The sequence below is a fragment of the Dermacentor albipictus genome, chromosome 2 (assembly GCF_038994185.2).
Source record: "Dermacentor albipictus isolate Rhodes 1998 colony chromosome 2, USDA_Dalb.pri_finalv2, whole genome shotgun sequence".
Taxonomy (NCBI): Eukaryota; Metazoa; Arthropoda; class Arachnida; order Ixodida; family Ixodidae; genus Dermacentor; species Dermacentor albipictus.
This window is the reverse complement of record NC_091822.1, coordinates 74346743-74363940: the sequence shown is the minus strand read 5'-3', so window position 1 is coordinate 74363940 and position 17198 is coordinate 74346743. Positions and strand designations below refer to the sequence as shown.

Genomic DNA, 17198 nt, shown 5'->3' with positions numbered 1-17198 from the left:
AGAATTTCTAGAACCGAGTCACGTCACCCTCTGACAGCAACGACTGCCGCTGTCCCGGACGGTAGCGAGTCATAAAGTGCCTGCACATATTCGTGATTGGCCTTTAGGCTTTCCCACTCGTGGCTGACTGCGGCCCACCACTGGTCGGAAATCGCGGAATGAAGGGGCTTTCTTGCCAAGGCAGCTTTGAGGCGGCCCCACACGTTTTCAATAATATTAAGGTCCGCCCCTTTCGATGGCCATTCCAGTACGGGTATGTGGTGCTCTGCCTGGAAGTCCTTCACAACCCTGGCCGTGTGGATCGGCGACCGGTCTTGCTGGAAAAGACAGTTGCCGTCGGGGAATAAACTGCTCGCATATGGCAACAGCACATCGTTCAAAATACTGCAGTATTGCTGACACGATAAGTGCCCACGTATGCGGTGTAATGGTCCTAAACCATATTGCGAAACCGCACCCCACACGCTCACACTTGCTCTCCTGCTGGTAGAGACGCGTTGCACGTTGTCTGGATCGTTCCTACATGACGTTGTTAAATAAAGTAAGAAACCCACTCTTCAACGAAAAAGTTTACGTTACCGTGTTCGTGGCTGTCTCCACACAAGCACTCTTTGGTCTTGTCGCGTCGAAAACGCGGACTCGTCCGAAAAGATGACACGTCCCCAGTCTTCGGTTGTCCACGACACGTGCTGCTCAGTGAACCGCCGTCGCGCTTCCCTGTTGGCAGCCGTAAGTAGCGGCTTCTGTGCTGCGACGTAACTGCGAAGGCCTGAACTATGCCGGCGACGTCGAACAGTAGTGTCCGAAACGTATAAATCCAACTCCTCGCGAACTGCTGCGGCAGGCAAAAAAGGATTCTCGACAACAGCTGCAATTATGCATGCATCTTCGTCATCTGTGGTAGCCCTAGGACGAGGTGCACGGGGCGCATCCCTAATGTGACCTTCGTTCTTATATGCCTGAATTATTCGGTTCACAGTCTTGAGAGGCCTACCTACTAAAGAGCTGATGTATCGCTGGGAATAACCTTTTAGTGAAAGGTCAACGATAGAGCGTCTTTGATGATCCGAAACTCTAGCCATAATAATAGCCATGCTCGGTGTTTTATATGCTGCATATGAATGCGGAACAACTCTGAAGATATTAGTCACGCCCAACATAGCTATGTGCGTTTTTTTCCAGTTTTGTTTTCTTGAAGCACTTTAAATGCCGAAAGTATCAGCTCACAGGGCAAAAGTTCGGCTAGCATACGATGGACGGACCTCTCCAGTGACGTGATGCGCGCGGTAGAAAGACAGCCTCGCTGCACGTGTACTGCGCATGTGCAGTGCTTCCTGTGTTTGTCGTGACGCGGCGCCAACAGTGTCGTCGGCCACACGCTCGCGTGTTCACCCTAACTGTGCTCATCGCTGTACTTGCCTTCGCTGGGGGCACTTGTTCTCCGGCTCCCTTGGCAGCGTCTTTGGTCTCAACTGCATCCATGACGTGTACTGCCACCTCTTCACTCGCGACTGGGCTAGTCGCAGTAGCGTAAGTCTTGACGCAGTCGGCGTCGACGTGCCCAAAGCGTCTGCAACGCGAGCAGCGCGGCACCTAACAGTCCCGCCTGACGTGTCCCGTGCCTTGGCACCGTAGGCATTGCATCGGACGACCGGGTACCACCACCAAGGCCAACTCCCCTGCAACGCGTATCTGGTGAGGAATATCTTCAAGTTTCAGTCCGCCCTTCAGCTTGAGAAGAACGGTCCTCGTGGTCGAACATTTCTCCGCAACGCCTTGAACACGCCACTTCTCCCGGCTCACCTCAACCACCTTGCCGAAGGCCGCCAACGCAGTCCGCACATCTTCGTCTTCCACGCCGTGTAGCAGCCAGTGAAGCCGGAGCTTCACCTGCTGGTCCTGAGGGTCGACGATAACACATCGCCGCCCCTTAACCTGTATCTCTTTCAAGGCCGACAGTCGCTTTGTTGCAGCAGCATCACCGAGGGTCACTGCCCAGACATGATTCACTTGGTACGCCCCGAGGCACACAACTTCTGGTAGCAGGCCCGTGGGCGTTAGAGCATCCCTAAAGTCCTCGACCTTATACGGCCTCGCTCGTACGTCACCATGTAGAAACACGGTGTTATTAACAATTCGTCCTTTTGGCAGCTGAGGCAAAATAAACTGGTAGTCGGTTTCTTCGTCGTTGGTAAACCTGTTTCCACGGCGAAAAGTGGCCGCTGTCGCTGCTCCACTGGAGCCCATGATTCCGCTGACCGCTCAGCTCGGCTGCCGGAAGCAGAATGCCACTAGACCATGCCGGAGGACGCGCAGCAGCAATGAACCCCTCCAACTGGATCGAAAGAAAGCGCGAGATAAAACAAAATATAGACGACGAGAAAACGCTAACCAAAAATATTTCCGACACCGGCAATCGAACCCGGGCCTCCTGGATGAGAGCCAGGTATCCTAGCCACTAGACCATGCCGGAGGACGTTTTTCTTTATTTATTTATTGCCGGTCTTTGACAATACTCAGACGATACAGTCAGCTCACACTTATGTATCACAAATTCCAAACATTGAAGGAAAAGAACATAACAAGGGAAGGTGCGTATGTAAAGAAACCGCACAATAGAGCCGTCTGTCCATATTGGACTGGCTTTGTCAAACTAAAATTCCTTCATGGCTGTCAGGGGTTCTAGCCTCGACAGCCAATCCGGTACACATTCTTCCATTTTCTGCATTTAGATAAATCCCGACATACATTCCTTGAAGTAAATACGAGCTGGCCTAGCGTCAGGATCGCAATAGTACCCTGCCATACGAGCCCGCCATATACAGTGTAGAGCATTCAACATTACAAAGTCATAGGGAACCCCGTCGTCATCTTTAATGGCCAGATACCTAATACCATGGGGGTCCACCGGTAGCTCTTTCTTCAGGGTTCGCTTTAAGACGTCCCAGAAAAAAACTGCCGCCCAGCAATGTAGGAAAACGTGATCTATATTTTCGGGCTTCTTGCATATCAAGCAGTGCGACCCCCAAGGTACGAGACTACCCCTTTCCTCCAGAAACGTCTTGACGGAGAGCGTTCCGGTATGTAGCTTAAAGAAGAAGGTCTTTACACCTGGTGGCACCTGCATGCGTTTTACTCGTTTAAGTACGTCTTGTCCTAGCCCTCCACTGTATATGGCTTTGTATAAGGGCACCGGGAACACAATGTCGCATACATCTGTATACAATGTTTTCCTTTTCACTTCACAAAGGTAATCATTTGTAAAACGAACAGAAAGGAAGCGTACACTGTCGACCACTTCCTTGAAATATCCACGCAGCGTTCCCGTCATGCTTGCCGTGCTAACAACATGTGCCGGCAAAGCGTTACTCAACCTTAGCTGGCACACGGTGCGCAGAAATGGATCGCTCACATCGCGAAAAAACAAAAATCGGTTTACAACTTGACGAACAAAAAGATGCGCCAGGCCCACACCCCCATCCTTCACTCTTTTGAACAAATTTGTTCGGCTGCACCGTTCCCATGTTGATCCCCAGATAAAAACAGCAAACACTCTGCGCAGCCTTTGCACATTTACTCTAGAACAATACAGTGTTTGCAAGACGTAATATAACTTAGTAATAAAAAACATGTTACAGACTGTCGCTCTTGCAAACATGGACAGGTTATTACCTTTCCATTTATCTACTTTTTCTTTCAGTTCTTTGGTTTGGTTCCTCCAGTATTCGTCGCTGCTATTGTACCTGTCTAGGGGAACACCCAGATACCTTGTCGGAGTTTTCACCCAGTCATCTGCATATGCAAGCAACTTCAGTTCTGTCACTGCCAATCTGAAACTCCGTATTCCGTCATTTTCATTAATTGCTACACACATTGCTTCTACGTAGATAGCAAATAACAGCGGGCTGAGGGGGCAGCCTTGGCGCACTGAACGCATGATGTTAATGGGGGCCCCCAGAGACTTGTTAACAATTAATCTTGTTGTGCAGTTCTGGTACGCCAAGGCCACGCCCTCAGTGATGATGGAACCGACATTAACGTGATCTAAGATAGCAAACAAAATAACATGTGCGACACAATCGAACGCTTTCTCTAGGTCGAGCTGAAGAACTGCAACACCGCCACAGGTGACGTCACAGCACTCGAGCACACATCGCATCTTATGGATGTTTGAAAAAATAGATCGCCCTTTGATGCCACAAGTTTGATGGTCTGCGACTATTTCCTTGCTGACGCCTTGAAGCCTGCTAGCTAAAACCTTCATAAAGATTTTATAATCGACGTTTGTTAGTGAAATCGGTCTGTAGGATGACACGAATCTGAGTTTATCTATTTGGTCGCTCTTCGGTATTAGAATGGTGTGCGTTTTTCCAAAGGAAGGTGGTAATGATTTCCTTTCGTATGCGTCGTTAAATACATGTGCAAGCAAAGGCGCCAGCTCTCTTTTAAAAGCTTTATATAGACCCGCGCTGAGTCCATCAGGTCCCGGTGATTTACCCAAGTTCAAATCGTCGATTGCCTTTTCGACTTCGCTCTCCATTATTTTTTCCTCTAGTAGCTTTTTTACGTCATCGCTCAAACGTGGCATGCGATGCAGAAAACCTGCTTTAAAACCCTCAACATTCGCTTCCTGAAATGCAAAAAGCGACTGGTAGTACTCAAAGAAGGCTTGACGAATGCTATCACTGTCTTCAACGACATTCCCATTCACTAAAATCTGGTCGACATGGTTTCTTCGTCCATACGCCTTCTCCAATCCGAGCGCCCTTTTTGTGGGCGTCTCCCCTGCCGCTAGTGCGTCTGCACGTGCTCGCACTATCGCATCTTGATATCGTTCCTTGTCAAAAAGTTCAAGTTTTTCTTTGACGTTTCGCACATCGTCTTTGTACGCACCAGGCGCTCTGCACTCAAGCGTTAGCAGCTGCCCAGGCAGTGTTCTTAAACCTTTTTCTTTCATTTCCTTCTCGAATTTCTTACAACTGGATCTCTCTATCGCTTTCATTTTAACCTTTTGTTTAACACATTCCCACTTCTCGACGATTGTTCCCTCAGCATCACATTGAACTTCATTAACCGCATCCCGTACTACTTGTAAAAAGGGCTGGTCATTTAGTAACAAGGCATTCATTTTCCACATGTCCCAGTTAAATACATGTCTCCTTTTCATTATACCTACGTTACATTTCACTAGGCAGTGATCTGAAAATTACACTGGTACTACACAGTAACCGTGGCAACTTGGAATTGTATCCAATGAAATGTACATTCGGTCCAAACGCGCATGGCTGCTGCCCTGAAAACGTGTAAAAGTCACTTGACGCCCCCCTTCCAGACATCCATAAACATCATCGAGTTCATTTTCATTAATTAAATTTGATAACACTTCACTGCTTCGGTCACGCACACCTGCATTATTGACTCTGTCTCCAGCACTCAACACACAATTAAAGTCACCTAACAGCATCACGCGCATATTACAACATACATATTGTGTAAGGTTCGAAAAAAAACGGACGCGCTCATCTACTGAATTCGGCGCATACTCAACACACAATTAAAGTCACCTAACAGCATCACGCGCATATTACAACATACATATTGTGTTAGGTTCGAAAAAAAACGGACGCGCTCATCTACTGAATTCGGCGCATATACGCATATGATGCGGAACTCAGCATCACACATAACAATATCATAGAGAACAATCCTTCCTGACTGACTCGAAAAAATACTTTGAATCTGCAGTCCAGGCAGCTTTTTCACAAGAAGAACGCACCCTCCAGCCGTGCCTACCGCATGGCTAACCACCACAAAATACCTAGTCGTGAAACGTCGCACCATGCTCCCGGTCTCCTCCTCTCCTTCAACCTTAGTTTCCTGGACGGCCAGTACGTCTATGTCGTGGTCAGTGACTAACCGTAGGACCTGACTTTGCCTACGACTAGCCGCCAGCCCTCTCACGTTTAATGTGGCAATCCTAAGGGACGGTATTTGAGCCATCTTGATCTAAAAGAAGAGTAAAGTAGGCCCGGAGCATGGTGCTTACCGTTTACGACTAGCCCTCGGCTAGCCGCCTCCGGGACCTCCCGGTTTGTTGGTGTCCTTAGACGTGGCCGCTTTGTCGGCAGGCTTCCTTTCAGGCGGCACATTGAGCTTTGGCTTAGGCCCATCCGCCTCCCATGAGGCGTCTTCGTCGGCGGTCCCTCACTGGTGCTGGGTGCCCGATCCTCGCGGTCCTTCGTCTGGTCGTGGGTGCGCTTGACGGAGGCAGCAAGAGCCCCAGTACGGTCGTCGTCGGAGACGCCCTCGTCCTGCTGCATTGCGGTCGCGTCGTCAGTTGCGTCTTCACTGACGCTTCCCGTCACCTGCCCCTGGGTCGTAGCATCCCGTTCCGCCCTACTCGGTTTCTGGGTAGCCTCAGCCGCGTTGCCGTCCACCTCCAGAGTCGTCGTCCCACTACTTGTCTCTGGCAACACCATGTCACCGGTTCCTTTAGCCGCGTCCTCCGCCTCGGCCATGTCCATGAGGTGCTCTGCCGCAACATCATTCGCTGGAGGGCCTGTCACAGCGGCATAGGACTTCACGCATTCAGCGTCGACGTGGCCGAAACGTCTGCACCGGGTACAACGCGGTACTCTACACTCACGGCGGACGTGTCCCGTGCCGTGGCAGCGCAGGCACTGCATCGGTCGACCTGGAACGACGACCAAGGCTAACTCTCCACCGACGCGAATCTGATAGTGGAGGTCTTCCACCTTCATGCTGGCCTTCAGCTTGAGAAGGACGGTCCTGGTGGTTGAGGTCTTGGTTCCCATGCCTTCAACGCACCACCGTTCCCGGCTCACCTCCTCCACCTTGCCGAAAGCCGCGAAAGCCGTCCGGACGTCCTCGTCGGCAACGCCGTACAGCAGCCAGTGAAGACTAAGCTTCACCTGTTGGTCCTGCGGGTCAACGATGAGACACCGTCGTCCCTTCACTTGAAGTTCCTTCAGGGCAAGCAGCCTTTTCGTTGCAGTTGCATCGCAGAGGGTCACTGCCCAGACGTGATTGATTTGGTACGCCCCTATGCATAGCACATCCGGCAGCAGGCCCGTCGGCAGAAGGGCATCCCTGAAATCCTCCACCTTGTACGGCCTCACACGTACATCACCGTGCAAAAAGACGGTGTTAATCACCAGTTGTCCTTTAGGCAGCTGCGGCAAAATAAAAGCGTAATCCTTATCATCGTTGAGCCTGTTTCCGCGGCCAAAAGTGGCCGCTGTCACTGCTCCACTGGAGCCCATGATTCTGCTGACCGCTCAGCTCGGCTGCCGGAAGCAGAATGACTAGACCATGCCGGAGGACGTGCACCACCGATGAACCCCTCCAACTGGATCGAAAGAAAGCGCGAGATAAAACAAAATATAGACGACGACAAAACGCTAAGCAAAAATATTTCCGACACCGGCAATCGAACCCGGGCCTCCTGGGTGAGAGCCAGGTATCCTAGCCACTAGACCATGCCGGAGGACGCGCAGCAGCAATGAACCCATCCAACTGGATCGAAAGAAAGCGCGAGATAAAACAAAATATAGACGACGACAAAACGCTAACCAAAAATATTTCCGACACCGGGAATCGAACCCGGGCCTCCTGGGTGAGAGCCAGGTATCCTAGCCACTAGACCATGCCGGAGGACGCGCAGCAGCAATGAACCCCTCCAACTGGATCGAAAGAAAGAGCGAGATAAAACAAAATATAGACGACGACAAAACGCTAACCAAAAATATTTCCGACACCGGCAATCGAACCCGGGCCTCCTGGGTGAGTGCCAGGTATCCTAGCCACTAGATTTTTTTTCTTTATTGCCGTTTTTGGACGCATACCACAAAGTAACATGATAAAACACTTCAGCCACACTTGGACTGACGCGAGTGGTGCTAAAAACTTTTCATTTGTGACAAATTATCTAACAGTGATATCCACTCTGGTGGATCAGTCTGAGCCCTGAAACATTCGCGAAGGTAAACAACACTTTCGATGAAGTTTTCACGTGTGGATCTTGTATTTATGTCTGCATGTCGCACCTGCATTCGCGTTTTCCACAAACTGTGGAGGCCAAGAAGCATAATTAAATCGTAGGGTACTTCTTCACTTTCAACTGATAAGTACCGGATGCCGTAAGGACTTAAAGGTAGTTCCTTTTTAATCGTCCTCTGAAGGACATCCCAATAAAAAATTGGATCCCAACATTCTAGGAAAACATGTTCCACTGTCTCGGGCTTCCTGCATAACAAGCAGTTTGTTGTCCATGGCACGAAAAGACCCTTATCATGCAGCCAGGTTTTAACAGGCAGCGTACCGGAATGCAGTTTAAAAAAAAACGTTTTCACCACAGGTCTAACGGGCATGTTCTTAACTCTTTTTAAAATATCTTGCCCTGGGCCTCCAAAGTAAGGTGTCCGATAAATGGGTACCGGCAACATCACGTCAACCAACGCTTTGTACAGCTTTTTCTTATTGACATTACATAGGTATTCAGGGCTGAAACGTACTTCCAACATCTTGCACGAAAGTACAACCTCGCACAAGTATCCTGTCACAGCACCACACATGTTATCACAAGAGACTATCCTTCCAGGGAGCAGTCTCTGTAGGCGCACTTGCATAACAGATCTTAGAAAGGGATCACTTTGATCACGCAAAAACATAAATCGCGAGACCACTTGACGCAAAAAAAGATGCGCCAGGCCCAGGCCTCCGCTTTTAACGGAAACAAACAGGTTAGTTCGGCTGGTTCTTTCCCAGTTAGACGCCCAAATAAAAACAGCAAAAACACGATGCATTTTTTGAATAGCTGTTCTGGTCGCACACAGCACATTCATGACATACCAGAGCTTCGAAATTAAAAAGACATTACAGATAGAGGCACGGGAAAACATTGATAGCTGTCTTCCTTGCCACGCGACCGCTTTCTCTTTGATTCTCGAAGTTTCTTCTTTCTAGTACGAGCTGGGATCCCGATAACAATCCAGAGGTACTCCTAGATACCGCGTTGGCAAGGTGGACCATCGAAGCCGAGAAAAACAACCCGGTGTTACGTCCCATTCGCCATGCCAAAAACCGGAGCTTTTTCCCCAATTGATCTGACTTCCAGTCTGAGCGCAGAATTTTTCAACCACAATTGTCGATTCAGAGATGCTCTGTCTATCAGCGCAAAACACCGCTATATCGTCAGCATACGCGAGTACTTTCACGTGTGATGACTGCAGTCTGTAACCTGAAATTCGGTCAGAGTTGATAATTGCCAGGCATAGTGGCTCTAAATACACTGCGAAAAGCAAGGGGGAAAGCGGGCATCCCTGTCTTACTGAAGAACGTACAGCAAGTTTGTCAGTGAGATCGCCATTAACTATAATGCGGGTCGTACAGTTCTTGTAGGCCATTTTTACGCCCTCTACTATAATGTCCCCTAGTTTGGAGTGTTCCAGGATGGAAAAAAGGATTTCATGGGAGACGCGGTCAAAGGCTTTCGCCAAATCGAGCTGCATCATTGCTATCTGACCGCCAACTGCATCGACACACTCTAATACGTTGCGTGTGACATGTATATTTGTAGCGATGCTACGGCCTTTAATTCCACACGTCTGGTGAGACCCTACCAATTTCGTGATCACAGACTGCAGTCGTTTTGCTCGAACCTTCATAAATACTTTGTAGTCGACGTTGGTGAGACTAATCGGTCGATATGACCCCACCAACAGTCGTTCTTCCGGATCATCAGTCTTGGGAATTAGAACGATGTGGGACGTATTGAAAGACAATGGAACCCGTTTGCGCTCATAAGCCTCAGTTATCACATGGAGCATGCACTGTGCAACAGGAAGCCGAAAGGTTTTATAAAAGGCCGCACTTAGCCCATCTGGCCCAGGAGCTTTCCCAGATGTTAGGTCGTCTATTGCTTTTTCTATCTCCTGTAAAGTTATAGGCAGTTCAAGACGTTCCTTAATTTCATCATCTAGTCTTGGCACCAGCCTCAAGAAGTCTACATGGAAGCCTTCTATGGTCTCGAGCTTATTGCTAAGAAGTTCTGTGAAATGTTCGGCTATAGCACACTGAATGTCTCTCGCATCTTCCGAAGTCCGGCCGTCAAATCGGATGCTCCTAATTTCTTTCTGGCAAGCGTATCTTTTCTCGTCTGATAGCGCTCGTTTTGTCGGCGTTTCGCCAGCCCACAATTTTTCAGACCTTGCGCGTATGACGGCGGCCCTATACCTGTCGGCGTCGATTCTTTCGAGCTGGCATTTCACTTCCCGTATTTCTTTCGTGAACGTTCCCGGTGCGCTATTTTCCATGCTCAGCATCCATTCAAGTTGCCCGTTCATTTCTTTTTCTTTTTCTTTCTCTTTATAGCGAGCCACGCTGCTCTTTTCTATTGCTTTTATTTTTACCCACTCTTTGAACTCTTCCCATTCAGTTGCAAAACTAGCTGGCTGCGCGTCTAGCAGTTTGTCTAGCTTGGTCTTTACTTGCATAATGAACCCTTCATCCTCCAAAAGCCTTGTGTTTAATTTCCATAAGTGCCAGTTAAAGCGCGATTTCCTGCCCTTCATTCCTAAAGTCATGCTCACGAGGCAATGATCACTGAAAGGCACAGGTTTAACGTCATAACTTGAGCATAGCGGCATAAGATCGACAGATACATACATTCTGTCTAGTCTCGCATGGCTCTCCCGCTGAAAGTGCGTGTATTCTGGGTGGGTCCCAGTGGAAAACACATTGCCAACATCCTCGAGACCATACTCATGCACAAAAGTATTCAAAACTTCAGAGCTCTTGTCTCTCAGTGGCCTAAACTTCACTCTGTCAGCTGCGGCGCACACACAGTTGAAGTCTCCCAGTACAAGCAAAAACTTGTCGCCATTCAACCATGGCTCAAGGGATTCAAAGAAACTTTTACGCTCGCTTTCTACATTAGGAGCATATACACAAACAATTCGCCAACAAAAATTCGAAAATGTGAAATCAGCAATCAAAAGGCGACCACTTGGGCATGCAAATACAGCCTCTACGTTCACTCTTAACGTCTTACGTATGAATACAAGGCACCCTCCCGACGTCCCAACAGAATGACAAACGCAAACATGAAAGTTTGCTTGAAAGGAAGACACCATGCGGTCAGTGTGCTCTTGGCTCTCTATTTTCGACTCTTGTAAAGCAATTATATCAATATCGTTATCCAGAAGAAGGCGATTAAGCTGGTATTGTCGCCTTCTTGCTCCCAGACCTCTGACGTTCAAGGTCGCAACTCGAAGTGGAGCAATAAGATTAAAAGCCATGTCTTAGAAGAAGAAACGCCTGTATCCGCATGGTGCCTACCTTCATGGTTGACGTAGCCTTCCTCACGACTGCCAGGACCTCTTGACACCGGTCAACCAACACAACCGGCGCTGACACCGACCAGGACACTGTGTTACTACGGAGGCGGTTTCCCCGCCTTCCGCGTGTCGGCCGGAATGTTCGGCCGCGGTTTTAAAGACGAGCGTCTCAGTCCCCCTGCCTTCGGTGGAGGCTCATCGCCGCTACCGCCAGGCTGCAGCTTGACGTCTCCGCTTTCTTCATGCGGACGTTTTCCAGCAATGGTGCTCGCCGCTTCCTGGTTCGTCTCCATGGTATCAATGCCGGGGGTCTCCACGCTGCTTTCTTTAGCGTCCGCGGCTTTCGCCGCCTCCTTTGCCTTGTCATCGTCGTCCTGTTCAGGCTTATGCTGCGCCTGTACACTACCATCTGTTGCGCCGGACGGCCCCGCCTTCTGCTTCACCAGAGTCGTGAATGATGGCCGAGTCTGGCGCTGTGGTTGTCCACCCACACGGGCTGCTTCCTCAGCATCCGCCTCGTCCATCAGCATCTCGGACGAGTCCTCGCTGGTTCCCGGGCCTGTAATGCTCGCCTAAGTGCGAGTACACTGGTCGTCTTCGTGCCCGAAGCGTCGGCAGATTCCGCAACGCGGGACTCGACATTCCTTGCGGATATGGCCCGTACCGCGACACCGAAGGCACAGCGGGGGTCTGCCTGGTACCACGACAAGCGCCAACTCACCGCCAACGCTCAGCTGGTGTGGCAAGTCATCCAACTTCACGCCCGCTTTCAACTTGAGGGTGACAAGCCGGGTGGTTGATCCCTTCTCTGTCATACCTTGCACACGCCAGCGCTCCCGGCCTACTTCGATAACTTTCCCATAGGGCGCAAAGGCGACACGCACGTCCTCATCAGGCACATTGTGTAGAAGCCAGTGGAGCTTCAGTCGAACGTCCTGGTTCGCCGGGTCAATCACCAGGCAGCGCCGGTTTTTTACACGCAGCTCCCCGATGCTCGAGATCTTCTTCACCGCGTCCGCGTCCTTGAAAGTGATAGCCCAGACATGGCTCATGCGATACGCCCCCAGGGCGATAACATCCGGAAGAAGCGAATGCGGTGCCAATGCGTCACGGAAATCTTCAACCCGGTACGGTCGCGCCGTAATATCAGCGTGCAAAAAAACTGTATTTAAAACATAACGACCTGTTGGCAGACCTGGCAGAACAACTTGGTAGGTGCCCTCCTGTTCCATCGTCCTGTTTCCGCGGCTAGAAAAGGCCGCTGAAGCCGCTCCAACGGAGCCCGTCATCATGCGTCCGTCACGCTCGGTGGCCGGAAGCAGAATGGTCCTAGCCACTAGACCATGCCGGATTTTTTTTCTTTATTGCCATTCTTTGACAACTGAAACAGATATACAGATGGCGTAAGGATGATATGTACAGTGCTGTGGTGATATAACCGCCTGCCGTCATTTGGCATGCGTGCATTGTTAGAACCGCTTTAGACAGACGAGTTCATCTAACAAGGTAGCCCATTCAGGCTTATCTAGTCGTGCATCGCAAGCCTCGCGCAAGAACAAAATACTTTCAGTAATGTGCTCTCTAGCTGGGCGAATAACCAGTCTTTCATGCCTGACGTCCATGCGTGTTTTCCACAGGCTGTGCAGAATCAACGCCATAAGCATATCATAAGGAACACCACCTTCACTGGCAATTGGAAGAAAACGGATGCCGTACGGTGTGATAGGCAACTCCTTTTTTAGTGTACGTTGCAGAATGTCCCACAAGAAAAGTGCGTCCGAGCAGTCCAAAAATATGTGATCGATCGTCTCTGGTTTTCTACACCTGCTGCAGTTGATCGACCATGCAACAAAGAGGCCTTTTTCTTGTAGCCAAGGTTTGACGGCAAGAGCTCCAGTATGCAAATGGAAGAAAAAAGTTTTAACCCCAGATCGCACTGGCATCCGTTTCACTCGCTTCAATACATCTGCTCATGTGCTCGGTGAATACATAGATCGGTACAAAGGAACAGGCATACAAACGTCAACTAGGTCCTTATACAATTTTTTCCTTCAAACAATAGCAAGATAATCAAATGAAAAGCGAGCATGCAAGAATTCTACGGACCAAGCTACCTCCCGTAAAAATCCGCGGAGACTTGCGCCATTTGCCGTTCTTGAGGTTACGATAAATTGAGGTAACGCATATTGTAAACGTAGTTGGCACACTGTTCGCAAGAAGGGATCCTTTTGATCTCGCAAAAAAAGAAACCTTGAAACAACTTGCCTCAAAAACAAATGCGCCAAACCAAGGCCTCCTGACTTCACGGACCGAAATAAATAGGTGCGGCTCGTTCTCTCCCATGTGGATCCCCATATAATAACAGCGCATGATCTGTGTATCTTTTGGATGGTCATTCTTGACTTGCACAGTGCTTGCAGTACATACCAGATTTTTGTAAAAAGGAAAACATTGCATACGGTTGATCGCGCGAAAATCGATAAATTTCTACCTCCGAACTTTGTTGTTTCAACTTTAACTTGCTCTAGTTCTTCTTGCCAATAGTCTTTTGTATCATGATAATGTTGCAGAGGTATCCCAAGGTACCGCGCAGGCGTCGTGGTCCACTGCATATTTTCAAAAAATTCTATTTTATCATTCCAATTACCATGCCAGATGCCCAATGACTTACTCCAGTTTATCGCACTTCCAGTGACCTTGCAGAATCTGTTCGCCACTTCTACTGCATTAGAGATGCTTTGCTTGTCTCGACAGAATATGGCGATATCGTCTGCGTACGCCAAGATTTAACTTCTCTGGAGTCCATTGCAAATCCCCTTATGTTATTACTACTAATAACCTTTAAGCAGAATGGTTCAACGTACAATGCAAAAAGTAGAGACGATAATGCGCATCCTTGGTGGAGTGCTGACTTAACTTCTATCATAGCCGTAGGCTGTTTGTTAATTATTAGTTTCGTAGATACGCCAGCGTAGCACATTTTAACACCTTGCAAAAGAACAGAACCTATCTTGGCATGTTTTAAAACAAGAAAAAGGATTTCATGTGACACTCTATCAAACGCCTTTTCAAGATCAAGTTGCAACAGTGCTACCTTTTTTGAGAAGGCGTCGCAACTTTCCAATATTGTTCTCGCTACATGTATATTGGTGACAATGGATCGTCCTCTTATGCCACATGTCTGGTGCGACCCTACTAATTGCTGTATCACATTTTGAAGTCTCCGTGCAAGAACCTTCGTGTATATTTTATAATCTGTTTGTGAGACGTATCGGGCGGTACGCCCCTGTCGACAGTAGTACATGAGGGTCCTCGGACTTCGGTATCAACACCATGTGACTCTGACGAAAAGAAGGGGGCAGCACGCAGTTCTCATACGCTTCCGCAATTACATTATAAAGGGCAGTGGCTATGTCTTGCTTAAAAGCTTGGTAGAAAGCGGCGCTGAGACCGTCTGGCCCTGGCGTTTTTCCGGAACTTAGTGCGTCGATCGCCCATTTTATTTCTTCTAAAGTAATCGGTTCTTCGAGCCTTTCCGTTACTTCCCTTTCAAGACTTGGCAATAGCGACAGGAATTCAGTATCGAATCCTTCATCGCGAATGCGTTCTTGCCCTAGTAGTTCGCAGTAATGCTCATAAAAGGCCTGTCTTATTGTTTCTTTATCTCGTACAACCTCACTGCCGTATGTTACGGCTGTTATCTCGTTCCGCGAGGCATAAGATCGTTCGTCCCTGAGTGAGCGCTTTGTCGGCTGCCGGCACGAGCTTTCGTCGTGCCCGAAGCGCCGACACAAAGCACAGCGCGGTACGCGACAGTCTCGCCTGATATGACCTGTGCGGTTACACCTCAGGCAGAGCGGGGCACGCCCAGGCGCAACCAGCAGTGTCATGATGCCGGCGACCCGAAGTGGATGCGGGAGGTCGTCTATGGTAATTCCTGGTTTCAGCTTCATCGATAGGATGCGGGTTGACGAACCTTTATCGGTGATGCCTCGCACGCGCCAGCGTTCCTTGAAGGCCTCCGTAACTTTCCCAAAAGGCGTGACAGCGGCGCGGACGTCCTCATCTTGCACGTTGTGAAGGAGCCAGTAGATCTTAAGCCGCACATCCTGGCTGGCTGGGTTAACCACCAGGCAGCGAAGCTCCTTAACCGTAATGTCTCCGAGGGCCAGCATTTTCTTCATAGCATCTGGGCTTCTGAAAGTAACCGCCCACACGTGGTTCATCTGGAAAGCCCCCAAGGCATCAACCTCGGGAAGCAGACCCAGACGGACCAGCGTGTCTCGAAAATCTTCGACTCGATAGAGCCTTGCCTTTACGTCTCCGCGAAGAAAAAGCGTGTTGGCCACGCATGGTCCTGTAGGCAGAGGCGGCAAAATAGCTTGGTAGTCCTGGCTATCCATAGCAGCATTCCTGTTACCGCGGCTCGTCTGAGCCGCAAACACCGCCCCAACGGAGCAAGGCATTCTGCGTCCGCACCGAACGGTAGCCGGAAGTAGAATCACTATACTAACGAGGAGACATAATAGACCATGCCGGAGGACGTGCAGCAGCAATAAGCCCCTCCAACTTGATCGAAAGAAAGCGCGAGATAAAACAAAATATAGACGACGACAAAAAGCTAACCGAAAATATTTCCGACACCGGGAATCGAACCCGGGCCTCCTGGGTGAGAGCCAGGTATCCTAGCCACTAGACCATGCCGGAGGACGTGCAGCAGCAATGAACCCCTCCAACTTGATCGAAAGAAAGCGCGAGATAAAACAAAATATAGACGACGACAAAAAGCTAACCAAAAATATTTCCGACACCGGGACTCGAACCAAGGCCTCCTGGGTGAGAGCCAGGTATCCTAGCCACTAGACCATGCCGGAGGACGTGCAGCAGCAATGAACCCCTCCAACTTGATCAAAAGAAAGCGTGAGATAAAATATAGACGACGCCAAAAAGCTAACCAAAAAAATTACCGACGATTACGTTACTTCCTAATGCGAAATTTGAGCGCAGCAAATAAGCTGTTTCACCTTTTCGATAGATTGAGGCAAAGAAATCGAGCAACACATGTATGCGCTATCACATAATTTTTTTTTATTTTTCACACGTATTCCTTTAACAAAGACTCCACTAACAGTTCTTGACAGTCATGAAGGAAGCTTTGTGGTCTCTGCTCTGGCAGCTCGTTTAGCAGCAGCAGCAGCAGCAGCAGCAGCAGCAGCAGACGTAGGACTTCCATCGGTCGTCTCGCCCATGGCTCAGAAAGAACTGGCAGATAATTTCGCAGTGGCGAACGGCAGCGGCAATTTCGGCTCGGGCGGTGCACATATACAGATCCGCCGCCACCGATCTGGCTCTCTGATTGCCACCGCACAGGGCGAACGGCAGCGGCAATTTCGGCTCGGGCGGTGCACATATACAGATCCGCCGCCACCGATCTGGCTCTCTGATTGCCACCGCACAGGGGTTGCATTGGAGGAGGAGCGAAGAAAGGAATTAAGTTCGAGCCGGCGCTTTGACAACCGGAGACTCGCAGGAAGAGGGGGGAGGGGGGCGGCGTGTACACCCAGCGGCAAACGATGGGGGCAGAAGCGCGCGCAGCAAGCGGACAACACGATAAAGGGAGGAGGGAAGAGATAGCAGCGACTGGCTGATGCCGCTGACGCCGATAGTGAGTCAACCCCAGCTGCGGAGTTGGTTTCAGGGACAACGCCGCCGATGCCGACAAACAATATGATACACTCGCTTCCGCAGCGCTAAGAACCAGGTCTAGCCGTGGGAAGCCGACGTATTCGTCGACGTGCCGGGGCCTACGTGAAATAACCGGCGCGTCGGCAACGGAAGAGC

The 17198-nt window shown here is 49.7% G+C and overlaps 5 non-coding genes across 5 annotated transcripts; all 5 read right to left on the bottom strand.

The window, feature by feature from the left end:
* Window positions 1–2401: 2401 nt before the first annotated feature.
* TRNAE-CUC (transfer RNA glutamic acid (anticodon CUC)) lies at window positions 2402–2473 on the bottom strand. Its single transcript has one exon. It is a non-coding gene; the product is annotated as a tRNA-Glu (tRNA).
* A 4962-nt stretch (window positions 2474–7435) lies between these two features.
* TRNAE-CUC (transfer RNA glutamic acid (anticodon CUC)) lies at window positions 7436–7507 on the bottom strand. The gene has a single exon. It is a non-coding gene; the product is annotated as a tRNA-Glu (tRNA).
* A 95-nt stretch (window positions 7508–7602) lies between these two features.
* On the bottom strand, window positions 7603–7674 carry TRNAE-CUC (transfer RNA glutamic acid (anticodon CUC)). The gene has a single exon. It is a non-coding gene; the product is annotated as a tRNA-Glu (tRNA).
* An 8318-nt stretch (window positions 7675–15992) lies between these two features.
* On the bottom strand, window positions 15993–16064 carry TRNAE-CUC (transfer RNA glutamic acid (anticodon CUC)). The gene has a single exon. It is a non-coding gene; the product is annotated as a tRNA-Glu (tRNA).
* Window positions 16065–16159: 95 nt separating this feature from the next.
* Window positions 16160–16231, bottom strand: TRNAE-CUC (transfer RNA glutamic acid (anticodon CUC)). Its single transcript has one exon. It is a non-coding gene; the product is annotated as a tRNA-Glu (tRNA).
* Window positions 16232–17198: the final 967 nt, after the last annotated feature.